The sequence below is a fragment of the Carettochelys insculpta genome, chromosome 1 (assembly GCF_033958435.1).
Source record: "Carettochelys insculpta isolate YL-2023 chromosome 1, ASM3395843v1, whole genome shotgun sequence".
Lineage (NCBI taxonomy): Eukaryota > Metazoa > Chordata > Testudines > Carettochelyidae > Carettochelys > Carettochelys insculpta.
Window position 1 is genome coordinate 59,607,500 of NC_134137.1, and position 15,363 is coordinate 59,622,862.

Genomic DNA, 15,363 nt, shown 5'->3' on the forward strand with positions numbered 1-15,363 from the left:
TATGAATAGGAGATATAGACCTATTCAATATTTTTAATGTTCTAAATGATAATTTAGCTTTCCTGCTCAAGCCAATTATTCATCAGTTGGTGCATGATGCAAACATATGCAGAACCTAATTCCTATTAGAAGTATCTTTACACTGACTCAGGCTGTAGGCTGTAAAATTCCAGTGTAGATGTTTGAGTTCAGGCTGGAGCCTAAGCTCTGGGATTCTCCCAGGAATGGAGGCCTAGCAGATGGTATTTAATTGCAGTGTGACCAGAGTAAATGGGTGTTAAAATTGAAGTGAATTACACCAAGCCATACTTTAAGTCCCCTTTCCATAGTCACAGTGGTGTAAAGGGCCCATAGTGTAAATAAGAGCTGGGCCTTTGACATGTTTTCATTGCAGTGCATGCGCTGTAAACACTCAGATCCCTTTTACAAGCAATATGTATCTCAATGGTTGTATGCTACATTGATTAAAGTAAAAAGGGATAATCATCTAGAGACCAATACTACATGGTGGGATTTACTTCTGCCCTACATAGTTCTAAAGTATCTGTGGGCAATTAAACCCAGAGCTGTAAATAGAATTGGATGACTTACCAGAACAATTCTTGCCTACATGGACAAAATTTAGCAAATAGAATCATAGAACAGCAAGGGACCTCAAGAAGTCATCAGGTCCAGTCCCCTGCCATCACAGCAGGACCAAGCACTATATATCATCCCTGCTAGATATTTATCTAACCTGTTCTTAAATATATCCAATGTTGGAGATTCTTTAAGCACCCCAGGCAATTTATTTCAGGGCTTAACCACTCTGGCAGTAAAATTTTCCTAATGTCTAACTTAAACAAAATAAAGTTCATTTGCCACTGACAGTAATGAAGGAAGTCTTCACCCCAGGTTGAACCTGACCCCACAATCATTGGCTTAGGAGGTCAGTACCTTAACCATTATGCCCCTGGATATAAGCTTCTCTAATACCATGAGATAATTTTCCCTATAGCATTTTTTGCAAGCTTGTTGGGTCTTTTTCTAATTATTCTTTCCCAGGGAAAAAAAGAAAGACTCGCTGATTAGCATCTGGGTGCATGGGCCAACAAAACCTGGTCCTGCATCTGTCACCTCTAGCATGAACAGGAAGGGAAGGAAGGGCTGTATTAAGAGTAACAGATAAAGGTTACTCAGTGTACTGCAATAAGCCATCACAAGAGTAGGACCACTGACTAATAATATTGTCCATCAGATAAATTAAGAATTAGTCTGTCACTGTTTATTGGTGGGCCACAAAATGTCTTTTCCACACCTGAAGACAGCAGTGAGTTCTGACTCTAAGATGAAGCAGGCCCAAGAAAGGGTATATTCCCTACTTTTTTCCAACCCTTGATCAGAGAAAAAAAAAAAAAATTTCTCCACCACACACAGCTAAGCTATATTGCTCATTTACAACACAGAGTATTTGATCTTTGCTCTGGGTGCAAAGCACTGTTTCAGGGTTGCTGGGCAGCTCTGTTTTCCATCCTTTAAAAATAGAGATGGATTCATTTAGAATCGTGGGCCTCTGAGATGGGAGCTCAGGTGCGGCAGAAATGGCAGGTGGCTGGAGCTGCCTTGACAGCAATTAAATGTACAAATCTTTGATTAGGCTCCCGGGAATGGAGTCATTAGCTACACTGAACAGACCAGCTTGCTTTCCACTGCCTCATTAGCTGCAATACTGATGTTACTTTAAAAAGCCTGGAAGGAAAAAAAAAAATCTCCTACACAGAATTAGGAAAGTTGAGTTTCAGGGGGAAAATAAGCTTAAGTAAGCATTTTCTAGCTGAACAAACAGAGCTTCGCTTTTCTGCATGGTCACTGACACACAAGCTGCATTGCGAGATAGCCCCATATTCACAGAGATCACCAGCTTTCATTTGACCATTCAAATTCAGTCAAGGGCCTAAAAAGTACTTTGCTACCATGTATTAGTGTATTTTCAAATTGTGGTGAATGTAGCAGCACATTTCATGGCAAGTGGAGACTCTTGGCCAAGAGCACAATAGAGTTATCGACAATAAATACAACATGGGTGTGAATTAATTGCTTTCACTAGTGGGATTAAACCTGGGATAAAATTGGCTTCTTGCCTGTTTACTCCTCTATAAAGTGAGAGGTGGAAAGGAGGCTCTGATAACCTGCTTCTTGTGTGAATTCGAGTTCCCACCCCACCAAGTTATTTCTTTAATTCCAGTTTTGCTCTTTAAACTCCAATGAACCCATTTTAATTAGCTACACTCGTTTGTTGCCATTCCCTACTTTGATTTTTGTGACACAACTGAGAAAAACGTAAATTTGAATAAATCCAATTTCACCCCCTCACTCACTCAGCTGCTGTCATGCTGATTCATAGATGTGTTTCAGCATCATGCAGCCACAACCTCCACCAGCCATGACCTCCAACTGTCATGTCTGAAATCAGGCACAGAGCGCAACAGACAGCACATCCAAAGCAAAGAGCAGAGGTACAACCCTGATTACATTGAAGTCAATGGCAAAACTTCCACTGACTTCAACAGGTCCAAGATTTCCCCTACAGTGTACATCCAATGTCTTCTGTTTTACAGATTTCTAAGCTGGGCTCAGAAACCGTGGATCGGAAATAGACTGGATCCTCTGTTTCCTGTGTGTTAATGGGAGGGGTTGTGAGAGACCTGTCCCCAGACCCTTGTGATCAGGGCGCTCGTCTCGGAGGTGAGAAACCTGGGGACATTAGCCTGGGTTTGACACATCCTAGCCAAATGGCCTAACGTTGATTTGTTCACTGTATCGAGTTGGGGAATCCCTCTTGTGTGGTTTTTGCAAGAAAGGGCTGATCTGGCTTAGGCAGCCAATGCTGCAAGAGGGTGCCTGAGAATGCTAAGCAGCGATAGGCACCTTCATTTAGCCTGTCAGGAACATAAGGCCTAAATCAGTAGGAATTAGCAATACCCATCTAAGCTTTACATTCCCTTCCTCTGTATTTCATGCCCAGCTAGCAAGGCAGTTTCTCAGCATGCTGACTTCTAAGAAGCCTTTTCACAGGTGTCTAATTCCTCCCATTGCATTGCACAGATAGCCTGGGCACCTAGCTCGGGGCTGAGGCTTCCGCATGGCAGGACAACCCCAGTGTTCAGCACTGAGCATTGTAACAACTAAGTTTCTTCGTGGCTCTGCCACTAATTTGCCTAAGGTAACATGACATCTGTGGCAGCAGAGGGGGTGAAACAGTGGTCTTCAAAGTCCCAGGCTAGGATCCTAACTATTTGGTTAGGCTCTCCAGAGATGGAGTAATCTCGTGTGTCATGCACAATTCTTTCTTTCTCCAGACCTACAATGCTTGAACCACAGTGCAGTGTTAGCTGAGCTGGTAGCACATTATTTTGTTCATGTAATCAGACTTCTGTACTGAAAAGAAAGACATGCCATCAAAGAAATAGACTGATAAATATGGGGAAAAATGTACATTTCATTGCTGACTTGACAGTAATTAACTGAATAAATCTTTGATTAGGCACCTGGGCAGCCTAATTAGAAGTGAAGAGCAGGAAAGGAAGAAGGAGAAAATGAGAACAGCTTCCAAACTCTTATTTCTTTTTGTTTCTTTTTTTTTTTTTTGCAAGAGAGATTGTACTGCAGAATGATTTTCTAAGAGAATGAAGGAAATCCCCATTCAAATATAGACTGTATGGAGCACAGAACAGTAGACAGCAGAGATTTATGGGGCCATGACAACAAGTGTGGGAACAAAATTTTCAAGTATGCCTAGAGAATGGCTTTCCAGAGACATTTAGGCACCTAGAGGTGCCAATAGGGGATTTACAAAAGCGGCTTGGGTTCCTAATTCCCATTGAAAGTCAACAGAAGTTGAGCACCCAGCTCACTGAGGATCTGTTAATTCAATTGATGGCAGTGCCAGAAGCTGTAGCAGAAACAGGAGGAAGGTGTTTTATCACATGCTGTTACCTGATTCTCGCCTCAGATGAGCTGATGGTAAAAATGCCTGCTCCACTACAACTGTACTGGTTTTTAACTATGTTTTGGATTTTCCTAGTGGCAGGAAGTCCCAGTGGAATTAATGTTACTGGAAAGGTCTTCTAGGCAGGTAGTTACCAAACTATGAGCCTTGGTGTAGTTGCTGGTAGGCGGGCGTATGCAATGTGTCCAGAAATACGTGCTGCTGGAACCAGGGCACTGAGAGGTGAGGTAGGGGCCATACAGGCAAGTGATCCACAGACACAGTTGGACACCCCAGCAGCAGTGTTAACATTAGAACATGGGGATGGCCATCCTGGTCAGACCAAATGGCCCCATATCCTGTTGTCTGACAGCAGCCAATACCTGCTGCCCTAGAGGTAATGGGTAGAACAGATGATAAATGGAGATGTACCTATCTCAGACCTGCAAGAGACCTTCCAAGGTATCAAGTCCAGCCCCCTGCACTCAGAGTAGGACCTATCAAAATCCCCGACAGATTTTTTTTTTAAATCTATTTGCCCCAGGTCCCTAAATGGCCCCTCTCAAGGATTGAACTCACAAGCTTGGGTTTAGGAGGCAAACATGCAAAACACTGAACTCTCCTTTAGTCTCCCTCTGGAGCATAGGTCACCTACAAGTTTCTTCCACTTCACTCTTGGGACAAAACTTCTAGCTGGCTCCAGGGGTGCCCCAGTTGTTCTCCTTCAGTCTCAGCAGACCTTCTCCACATTGTCCAAGATCTTCCTCTTTTGCGTTTTCCTTGCGGGTTCCACGTGTGAGCTTGACGGACTATGTTGGATGATGGTTTTCTGAGAGTGTGGCCTAGCCATCCTCACTTTCTTCTCTTGAGTACAATGTCAATTGGTTCTTGTCCTTCTCTGTTTCAAAGCTCCTCGTTTGCAACAAAGTCTTGCCCTTTGATGTAAAGGATGTGCCTCAGGCATCTGTTTATGAATGTCTGTATTTTGTGATCTGAAGACTTTTTAGTATGAACATGAGACGTGAAATTTGTGTTGAAGATCCACAGTTTTGTCTTTGCAGATATTATTTGTAAACTCCATGTGAGACTGAGCTATCCCTCCCCAAAACTGTCACTGCATTGGCCAGGAATCAAACCCATACCTCCTGCATGGTAAGAAAGAAGTCTGCCCCTGAACTTGCAGTGAGGTCATCAGGTGGTATGCATCCAGCTTCTGGCAAACAGAGGCTAAAGACACCACCCTGCCCACCCCAGCTAATAGCCATTCAACAAGTGAAAGCATATCTTGGTGCTGCCTAAGTTTCGCTAAACTTCCTGCCCCACATAAAACTGGAGATGAGTCACAGCTAGTATCTCACATGGTCTGCCAATGGCCTGCCCAGCCACCAATTTGCTGTATTGCTTGTTAGCGTCTAGTTAGACATGGTGGAGATGGGAGAGAGGCCAATTTTACTCATGTTACTTTTCCTACTTTAAAACATTGTTTTTACAAAGAGTGGCCTTGCCTGCCCTAGCAGTTCTGGCCTCCGCAGCGAGCTGTGTTGTTCCACTTCTGTCAGCGGTTGGTCTCATCTCTTTGCCCCTGCAGGAAGGCTTTTGTTTCATGTCTTTCCTCCCCTGCTGCACATTGCATTGGTCAGGCAATTTGCCACATGTTCCTAAGTTGTCTTTTCCGCCCCTCCACTGAGCCAACCTCTAGCCTTGCTCCCCGTGCAAACATTCATTAGATGCTTCAGTCACAGATGCTACAGCTCACTCCTGTGTTTGATCATAGTGTGTTATGTGATAAGAGGGTGGGTGTTTGGATTTCAGCCAGTCCAAGCATTATGGTGTGCACTCATACACTGTTTACACTTGTGACATTTTCTCCTTTTGATTCTCATGTATGTAATGTTGATACAGGAGGGTGGCCATCTGGATTCCTGCCTCTTCAGTTACTGGGGCTTAATCAAAAATCTTTGCTTCTCTTTGACATGCTTCTAAGAGAGCTGGCTGGTGGGCTGCCCTACTCAAAGTGCTCCATTTCCCCTAGAGAAGAGACCCTAATTCCATTTCACACACACACCCCTCTCCTAGGACTGGAAGGGAACTTGAGAGGTCATCTAGCCTAGACCCTGCAGCAGGACCAAGCACTATCCCTGACATTTCTTTGCCCCAATCTGCCTCGTCAAGGATTGAATACCCAACCCTGGGTTTAGCAGGCCAATGCTCAAATCACTGAGCTATTCCTCCCCCTGTTTCATAGACACCTCTTCTGCTGTGTGCAGTGGGTAGGGATACTCTTGAACACAGTCAGCATTTAAGAATGGCTCTGTTTTGTTCTGCACATTCAGCCTATTAAAAAGTGGTCTTCATTGATAATTGAATGAGGTCTACCTAGTCCTCCTGCAAGCAAAGGAAAATAGACATGTTGTACAATTCTGAACTGGATAAAGGGGATTAAGTTGAAGGGGAGACATGCACAGAGAAAAGTACCCATATTTAAAAGGTTTATTTTAATTAGGGCTGGAGGAGCTTTAGCACTGTTGGGCTACGTCTACACGTGAAGCCAACATCGAAATAGCTTATTTCGATGTAGCAACATCGAAATGGGCTATTTCGATGAATAACGTCTACACGTCCTCCAGGGCTGGCAACGTCGACGTTCAACATCGACGTTGCACAGCACCACATCGAAATAGGCGTTGCGAGGGAACGTCTACACGCCAAAGTAGCACACATCGAAATAAGGGTGCCAGGCACAGCTGCAGACAGGGTCACAGGGCGGACTCAACAGCAAGCCGCTCCCTTAAAGGGCCCCTCCCAGACACACTTGCACTAAACAACATGAGATCCACAGAGCCAACAACTGGTTGCAGACCCTGTGCCTGCAGCATGGATCCCCAGCTGCCGCAGCAGCAGCCAAAAGCCCTGGGCTAAGGGCTGCTGCCCACGGTGACCATAGAGCCCCGCAGGGGCTGGAGAGAGAGCATCTCTCAACCCCTCAGCTGATGGCTGCCATGGCGGACCCCGCTATTTCGAAGTTGCGGGACGCGCAACGACTACACGGTCCCTACTTCAATGTTGAACGTCGAAGTAGGGCGCTATTCCCATCCCCTCATGGGGTTAGCAACTTCGACGTCTCGCCGCCTAACATCGAAGTTAACTTCTAAATAGCGCCCGGCGCGTGTAGCCGTGACGGGCGCTATTTCGAAGTTAGTGCCGCTACTTCGAAGTAGCGTGCACGTGTAGACACAGCTTTGAAGTGTTAAGATGGTAAAAAGGCTTGTACTGATGTTATGAGCCTAGTTAATACTTACCTTCTCTATGACATAGATCTACTATGGCTCTTGGTGCAGGAGAAAGGAGAGAAGTGAGGTAGTATGCTAAGGTGTTAGCTATCTTGTTAGCTTACAGGGAGAGGTGGCCCCAGAGCTGGCATGGAAATATTTTTGCTTCCCCACAAAATATTTTCCCCCCCTTCATTTTTTTCAACCAGTTCCAGCTGCTACCTCTACTCCCTGTTAGTGATTATAGAGGTTCTGAGCTAGACTAACTGAGCTCCTCAGAAACAGTCACATTAACCCAGTCACAGCAAAAGTGTCATTGAAACCTAACTGAGGAAATACTTGGAGAAATAAAAGCTGCCCATGATGCGTAAGGCTACATCTGCGCCACTGCATAAAGTCAACTTAGGGTACTCAACTCCAGCTATGTGAATAACATAGCTATTGTCAATGTACAGTACCTTAAGTGGAGTTACCTTGTGATCTGCATGCCAGGGGATAAACTCAAGATGCTCTTCTATTGACTTACTTTACTCTTCTCATAGAGCAACCAGGTGTACTGGAGAGTGATCTGCCATCCATATGGCAGCTCTTTACCAGACTGGCTAACTTGATTGATGATGGATCCATTTCAGAATGTCAGTCCCCATGGTAGTGCAGCTGTAGCCTAAGCAATCCATAAGGGGAGCCTAATTAACTATTAGCTCCAGTTTGCAGATAGGAAGACTAGAGCACAAAGATCAGAGAGGTAGCTGTGTTAGTCTGTAGCTTTGAGAACAACAAGAAGTCTTGTGGCACCTTACAGACTAACAGATATTTTGGAGCATAAGCTTTTGTGGGCAAAGACCCACTTCATCAGATGCGTGAGTCAGCGGGTCTTTGCCCACAAAAGCAAATATCTTCTTGTTGTTCTTAAAACACAAAGAGGTTAAGTCATCTGCTCAAGTTCACACAGGGAGCCTGGGGGCAGTTAGTCTTAGAACCAGCTTTGTCTGACTCCACAGGCTGGGCCTTAACCACAAAGCCAGCCTTCTTCTTTATTAAACAGCATGGAAAAGCTGGCTGTCTCCTGTGCACACATGCCAACACACTGGCCAGACTTAGAAGGTTCACTGAAGAACACTTAAAAGGCATTTTACTCCCATCCATGGTTTGGGCACTGTGGCCGTCTTTCCTCTGACTGCCTTTCTGCTCTGCCACAGTGACACTTCATCTTCCTGCCTGATCTCTGCACCCTGTCTACCCACTGCTTCACACTTACTCCATGCTTCAGAACGGCACCAGTTCCACTTGGCTTGGGGCCTTCCTTGACCAAAGGAGGGTGGAGGGGCTTTCTGCACATATAATAAGCTAATAGTCACAGGAGCAGGAGGTTCTACTTTGCTAAAGTGGTGGTAGAGAAGAAGAATTATTTACATAGTCATTTGTAAGACAGTTAATGCCTGGGTGGAAATTGACAAGGTCTGCACAGGGCCCACTGTCTTCTTTTTGATGCAGCTGTTAGGGATGTCACCCACAGACAATGAGGACCACAGGTATAATCATGCTCAGAACCCACCACCCCCCAGTGGCTCTAGCTCCTTGATGCAGGACTCCAGTTCCTCCTAATGTTTGGCAGGAAAAGAATCCATGCAAAGAGGTTATTAAAGGGTTACTATTCCTGCCGCTCCATTATAAAAAAGCTTATTCAAAAAGTACTAGATGATTCGACTTTTGTGTAGCACTAATTCGGAAGCCTGAATTGCTGCTGAAATTTGGAATGGTACATAACATTTTAACAGCAGCAACCTAACATTGTAGCAGAGAGAGACAGTGCAATTGGTTTAATTCTTATTATTATTGGCTAATCCACCCCAGAAATTTAACATTTGATGTGCCCTGCATTGCAGTGGGTAATGTTAGATACCTCACTGTATTCAGCCAGAACTATGAATTAGAACTCTGATCCAGTACATAACACCACACCCAAAGGTTTTCTTTCCCCCCAGTTAGGTATTAGGTCTGACCACAGTTCAGCCCTGGGTGATACAGCTAACCATAAGTTTGAGGGTGGAAAGAGACCAATCCTTTCTTTTGTTAGGGGGCTCTTATGCATCTTAAAAATCAAATCTATGAACCTGCCCCACCTTTCAGACTACAAACCGCAGAAAACTATGCACTTCCACAGAACTGCATTGATGAGATTCTAGATAGTATTAATGGTAGAAGCCTCTAGCAGGCCAACTAGTACACAGCACTATAACCCAAAGAAATCTTTTGACTCATAACCAAAGAAAGCCCCTGCCATGAGCAATATCCAACCTTCTTTTCAAAGTCCAGACATACCTGCTTAACTGGGTAGATTGTGTAGAATGAAGAGCTGGCAATGGGACAGACCAGAAGCCGTCTAACAACACACCCAAAAGTGGGGATGATTAATTTTTCTGCAATAGCAGCCAGACTAGGGTTGGGGATCTGCAGAGCTAGATGGAAAGGTACCGCCCCTATGCCAGTGGGCTCTCAGATTTCAATAGACAAAAATGTATCAGTTGTCCTCAGCTGTCCCTGAATGGTGCCAAGTGCAATGGAGAGCTGGTCTCTAGAAAGTACCATAACATGAATATAAATCCATTGTTAGGCTGCACCCAATTGTCTCCAAACCCCTAGCTATTTTAGTAATTTCTGGGACACAAAAATTCTGGCTCTCCTCCCCAACCACCTCATTACTCAGCTTTTCCCACACAGCATCTTGCTGTGACAGCTCATTCTCAGCTTTTGCCCACCTACTTTAAACTATGTTATTTAAAAATAATTATTAATCATGTCTGCTTGCCTAGATCCTTGCCACAACATCCTCTCGCAACTATGACCTCTCAATGAGTCTCCCTTACTCTCTAGAGCTCTTGCTGTAGGTGGTGAAGTGGGAAAACCTTCCTCTTCGCACCACGTGTCCTGAAGATAGAACCAAATAGCAGCATGACTCGTGTTCAAATCACACGCTGAGGGTCATGACCTTGCTCAGGTTCTGGGGCTGAAAAAGTAGTTCTCTTCTGTCAGCTGCTGTTAAAGCATTCTCCAGCTCCTCCTCTCCTCCCACCTGGTTGTAGGAGGGGTAGACAAGATGAGGGCCTCATGCCTTTGGTTAGAGGTAGGTGAACAAAGTTAGGTCCAGTGATTAAGGACCTATTCCCTGACTCTCTCTCCTCTTTTTCTGCTCGCCTGGGGAGGTTCCCCTTTTTATCTGGGCCTCAAATTTTGACCAAGTTGAAAACAAATAGCTTTTTTGAGATGTTTCTAATCCCATCCAAAATTAGGCCTGGGAGTTAAAAAAAAACCCAGATTGGACCTATATAGAGTTTTAGGCAAAAGCTTCATGTGCCTTGTATTTTATCTAAAAACACGAAGGATGCGCCAACCAACAAGCTGCCGTCAGCTGCCATCACTACAAACATCTCTAATCCCTCCGCCTTCTGAAGAAGATGGGTCCTTGATTGTCACGCTTGTGTGGAAACCCTCCTTATCTGCCTGATTCCTAACAAACATACCTGTTTCATCACAGCATGAAAGATTCAAGCACAGGGTCATCATTACAGACATGACAACACAGGATTTGGCACAGAGGACCAGGAAAGAAAGAGTTTAAATAAATTCCTCAGCAGTCTGCCAGTGGTGCTGAGGGTGGAGTGTGCATAGGTTAATAGTGTCTAAATATTCAGGAGTAATAAATGATCTCAGTAGGTTTCTGGCAGTACCTCATGTTCCAGCACACAGGACTTCAGGGAGGCAAATTTTAACAAACTTGGAGAACTGGCAGGGAAGAACCTGTGGGAAGTAAGTTTGAAGGAAGAAGAGGAAAAGCAAATTGGTAGTTTTTTTTTTTTCATTAAAGAGACATGAGATCTCTCTGCTAAAGTGAGACATTAAGGTCACATAAGAATAGGAAAGCTAGGGAGTATGGTTAAGGCACTAAGATCTCTCGGTAAGAGACCAACAGTGACCTGGAACTCAAAAAAGAGCCACACAAAGTGGAAGCTAGGACTATATCATCCCTTAACCTGCCATAGCAGTACAGTTGCAACTGCACCATTGCAGCAGTTTAACTGAAGTAACTCACTACAGCACTGAGGCAGGTTCTCCTGTCACTGTAGTTAACAAGAGACAGTACTGCAGTTGTAGGAAGATTTAGCTACATTGCTCAGGGGTGATTTTTCAAACCCCTGAGCAACATAGCTGGATCAAATTAACTTTTGAGTTTAGACCTGCCACAGCACAGGGCTGGAGCCAGAGCTCCCACACCCTGTAACAGAGTAGAGCCAGGGGCCAAAGCCCCCATCCATCTACAGCAGCACATCCTGAGCCCTCACCACCCTGGCTGTTGCAGCTGCAGGAACCCCAGCTGGGAGGCAGGGGGCCCCACCAGTCCTACAGCTGGGAGTTGTCTAGGGCACAGATCCCCACCAGCAGCCCCAGCTAAGGAACTGGGATGAGAAGGGGGAGGGAGCTGGTACTTAAACAAAAGCGCACCAGATAAGCCTGTAAGAACAAAATGAGAAAGGCACAAGGTGAGATTAAACTATCTAGGGATCGAAAGGTTGATGAGAACATCTTTCAAATACATCGGATGAAGCATTTCTCAGATTCAGTTACTGTGACTACATGCTGCCACCAGGGGCTTTTCTTGAGGCCACAGCCTCCAGAGCAGGGATGAGGCTGGGGGTGGGGTCAAAGCCGTGGCCTGCTCCCCACAGCTGCCAGCAGGAGTTGGGCCCTGCATCCATCCAGAGACACAAATGCTGGGAGAGCCGACAGCTGGTGAATTCTCACTTTCCTGGGGCTTGGGCTTTGGTCTTCAGTCCTAAGGTGGCAGGATTCAGCCACGGGACTTCAGGCTCCATCCTCACCAGGGAGGTTCTGGTTCTGGTGCCAAGGCCACCATCTCCTTCCCTACCTCTCCATCTAGGGCTTATTTTGTCCCTGGGCTAAATCCGCTGTGCAAAGTGGTGTTTATTTGCTAATACCACTTTCCACAGCCTCCCAGCTAGCTAGTGAATCTGTTGTGGAAAATTATATAAAACCATGCAAACAGCACTTTGAACAGCAGCAGACTGACTAGCTAGCAAGTCTTTTAAAAAAAGCAATCACAAAATTACAAAAACTAACAAAATGTCAAGACCTTGCAAAGCACTTTGTGTTTCTGTTCTGTTTAGGTCCAGAAAAGAACAAAGATAACCGTACATTATTTTTATTACTGAGTCTGCCAAAAAACCTACATACATAAATTACAAATATTTGGACATATATGGCCATATCTGTCTTATTTATTTGATCCTAAACCTAATTAAATATTTTAGGAAAACTTGTCAGAAAGGTCACCAGCAAGATTTGGCCAGCAGTTTTGTCTCTAAGTCCACCAAAAATTGTTGTTACAACTTTTTCATTAGAAGCAAGAGGAGAACTAAGGCCAGGGTAAGCCCATTTACTCAGTGAGAAAGGAAAGACGGTAACAGAAAATGGTGCAATGGCCAAGGTATTAAATGTCTCTAATTTCAGTTTTCTCCAAAAAATGTTAATAGTAACTGGATGGCTAATATGCTGGACATCAGTGTAAATGGACGGGGTGTGAAGTCAACACAGGAAAAGAACAAGTTAAGAATTACTTAAATAAGTTAGATGTCTTCAAGTCAGAAGGGCCTGATGAAATACATCCTAGACTACTTAAGGAACTGGCTATAGTGATCTGAGCCATTAGCACTAATTTTTGAGAACTCCTGGAAGACAGGACAGATCCCAGAGCACCGAAAAAAGGTGAACGTTGTACCTATCTATAAGAAGGAAAATAAGGATAAAACCCAAGGAGTCGAAGATCAGTCAGTTTAATTTTGGTGCCTGGAAAGATAATGGAACAAGCAAATATTTGTAAGCACCTGAAAGATAAAGTGATAAGTAACAAATCATGTCAAATATCAGAGGAGTAGCTGAGCTAGTCTATAAGGTGCCACAAGACTTCATGTTTTTGAACAGACAGACTAGCATTTTAGAGCACAAGTTTTCATGGGCAAAGACCGAGAGGGTCTTTGCCCATGAAAGCTTATGCTTCAAAATATCTGTTGGTCTATAAGGTGCCACAGGACTTCTTGTTGTTTTTAATATCATGTCAAAGCAAACTTGTATGTCTTTGGACAGGATAAGACGACATGTGGACAGTGGCAGAGCAGTAGATGGGACCTATCTCAACTTTGGCAAAGGTTTTAGTATAGTCTCATATGAGCATCTCATAAGCAAACTAAAGAAGCATAGCCGTGAGGAACCTGCTATTAGGTGACAAGTATCACAACAGTAGCCATGTTAGTCTGTTTCTTTGAGATCAGCAAGAAGTCCTGTGGCACCTTATAGACTCAGTTGTTTTGGAGCATTAGCTTTCGTGGGCAAAGACCACTCTTGATCTGCTGAAGCTCTTCACTCTCCCGCTATGGTTTCTGGTGTTCCTGGTTTGCTCTTCCATGCGTCTCAAACCTGCTCTCTCCCACTACTCTGATATCCTCATCTCTCTCCACTTCACCATTCCCACTGTGAAGGGCTTTTAAAGGCCTCTTATTAGCCCACTCATGGAGTTAGCTGGCCCCAATTAGCCTGAGCCATCTCCTGCCCAACTGCCTGTGATTGCTTTGCTGGTGATCTGCAGGCCCTTCTGCTTGTTTGGGATCCCTCTGAGGAGGCCCTTCACCCTGGCTCTGCCATACTACATAATTTGTAACAATCTAAGGTGCCACAGGTCTTCTTGTTCTCTACTATTAGGTGGGCGTAAAACTGATTGAAAAACTATACTCAGGAAGTAGTTGATGTTTTACAGTCATGATGAAGGGGCATATTGAGTGGGGTCCTGTGGGGATCTGCCCTGGGTCCTGTTCTATGCAATATCTTCAGAAATTATTTGGATAATGACAAAGAAAGAACACAGTTTGCTGGGAGGCGTTGCAAGCACTTTGGATGATGTGATTAGAATCCAAATCTTGACAATCAGAAAACATGACGTGGAATAAATAGGATGAAATTTGGTAATGGACAAATGCATGGTAACCCACTTACGAAAGAGTAATCAATCAACAAATACAAAATGAGAAATGACTGCCTAGAAAGGAAAACTCCAGAAAGGAATTTGGGGGTTATAATGGATCATTAACAGAATACATATGTATTATCAAGAGGGTGGAAGCAGGACATGGAGCTGCAATTCTTCCCTCCAGCTCAGTACAGAGGAGATCTCAACTGAAGTTCAACACTGTATTTTGGGTAACAAGTGGACAAATTGGAGAAAGTCCAGAGGTGAGCAACAAAAATTATTAAAGTCCTGCAAAACACGAGCCATGAGGAAAGATTAAAACCTGGGTTTGTGTAGCCTGGAGAAGAGAGTAGTGAGAAAAGGGCCATGAGAACAGTGTTCAAGGGAGGTAAAAAATGTTATAAAAGGAGGGGGGAATATTTTGTTTTCCTTATTCACTGAAAAGATAGCAAGAAGCAATTGGCTTCAACTGGAGCACAGAAGATTCTGGTTAGACATGGTGGGGAGGGAAAAATCTTCCAAGTTGTACAGATAGCTAGTTGAGCACTGGAACAAATGACCTAAGGAGGTCATGGAATCTGTCACTGGAGATTTTTAAGAAGAGGTAAGAAACGCTTGTTAGGAATAACCTAGGTTATACTTTGTCCTTTCTCCATGAGCAGGACTGGACTAGTTGATTTACTGAGATCCCTCTGGTCCTACATTTCTACATGCTTAACTTTATATATGGGCATAGTTCTTATTAGCTTCAGTGAGTCTCTACATTAATCCAGAAGCAGCCAGCCACTGCTCCAGACAAGGATCCAATGAAGCAGTGCGAGATCCTTTCCAATCCTAGCAGATCACCTCCCTGCTCTTGATCTGATGGCAGGAGAATGGTACAAAGCTGGCCCCCTCACCTCAAACTCCTTGGGGAGGGCTCCATAAAGGGACATGTGTTGTGAAACGGAGGCTATGTCTACACTAGCCAAAAACTTCGAAATGACCATGCAAATGGCCATTTCGAAGTTTACTAATGAAGCGCTGAAATACATATTCAGTGCCTCGTTAGCATGCGGGCGGCCGTGGCACTTCAAAATTGACGCAGCTCA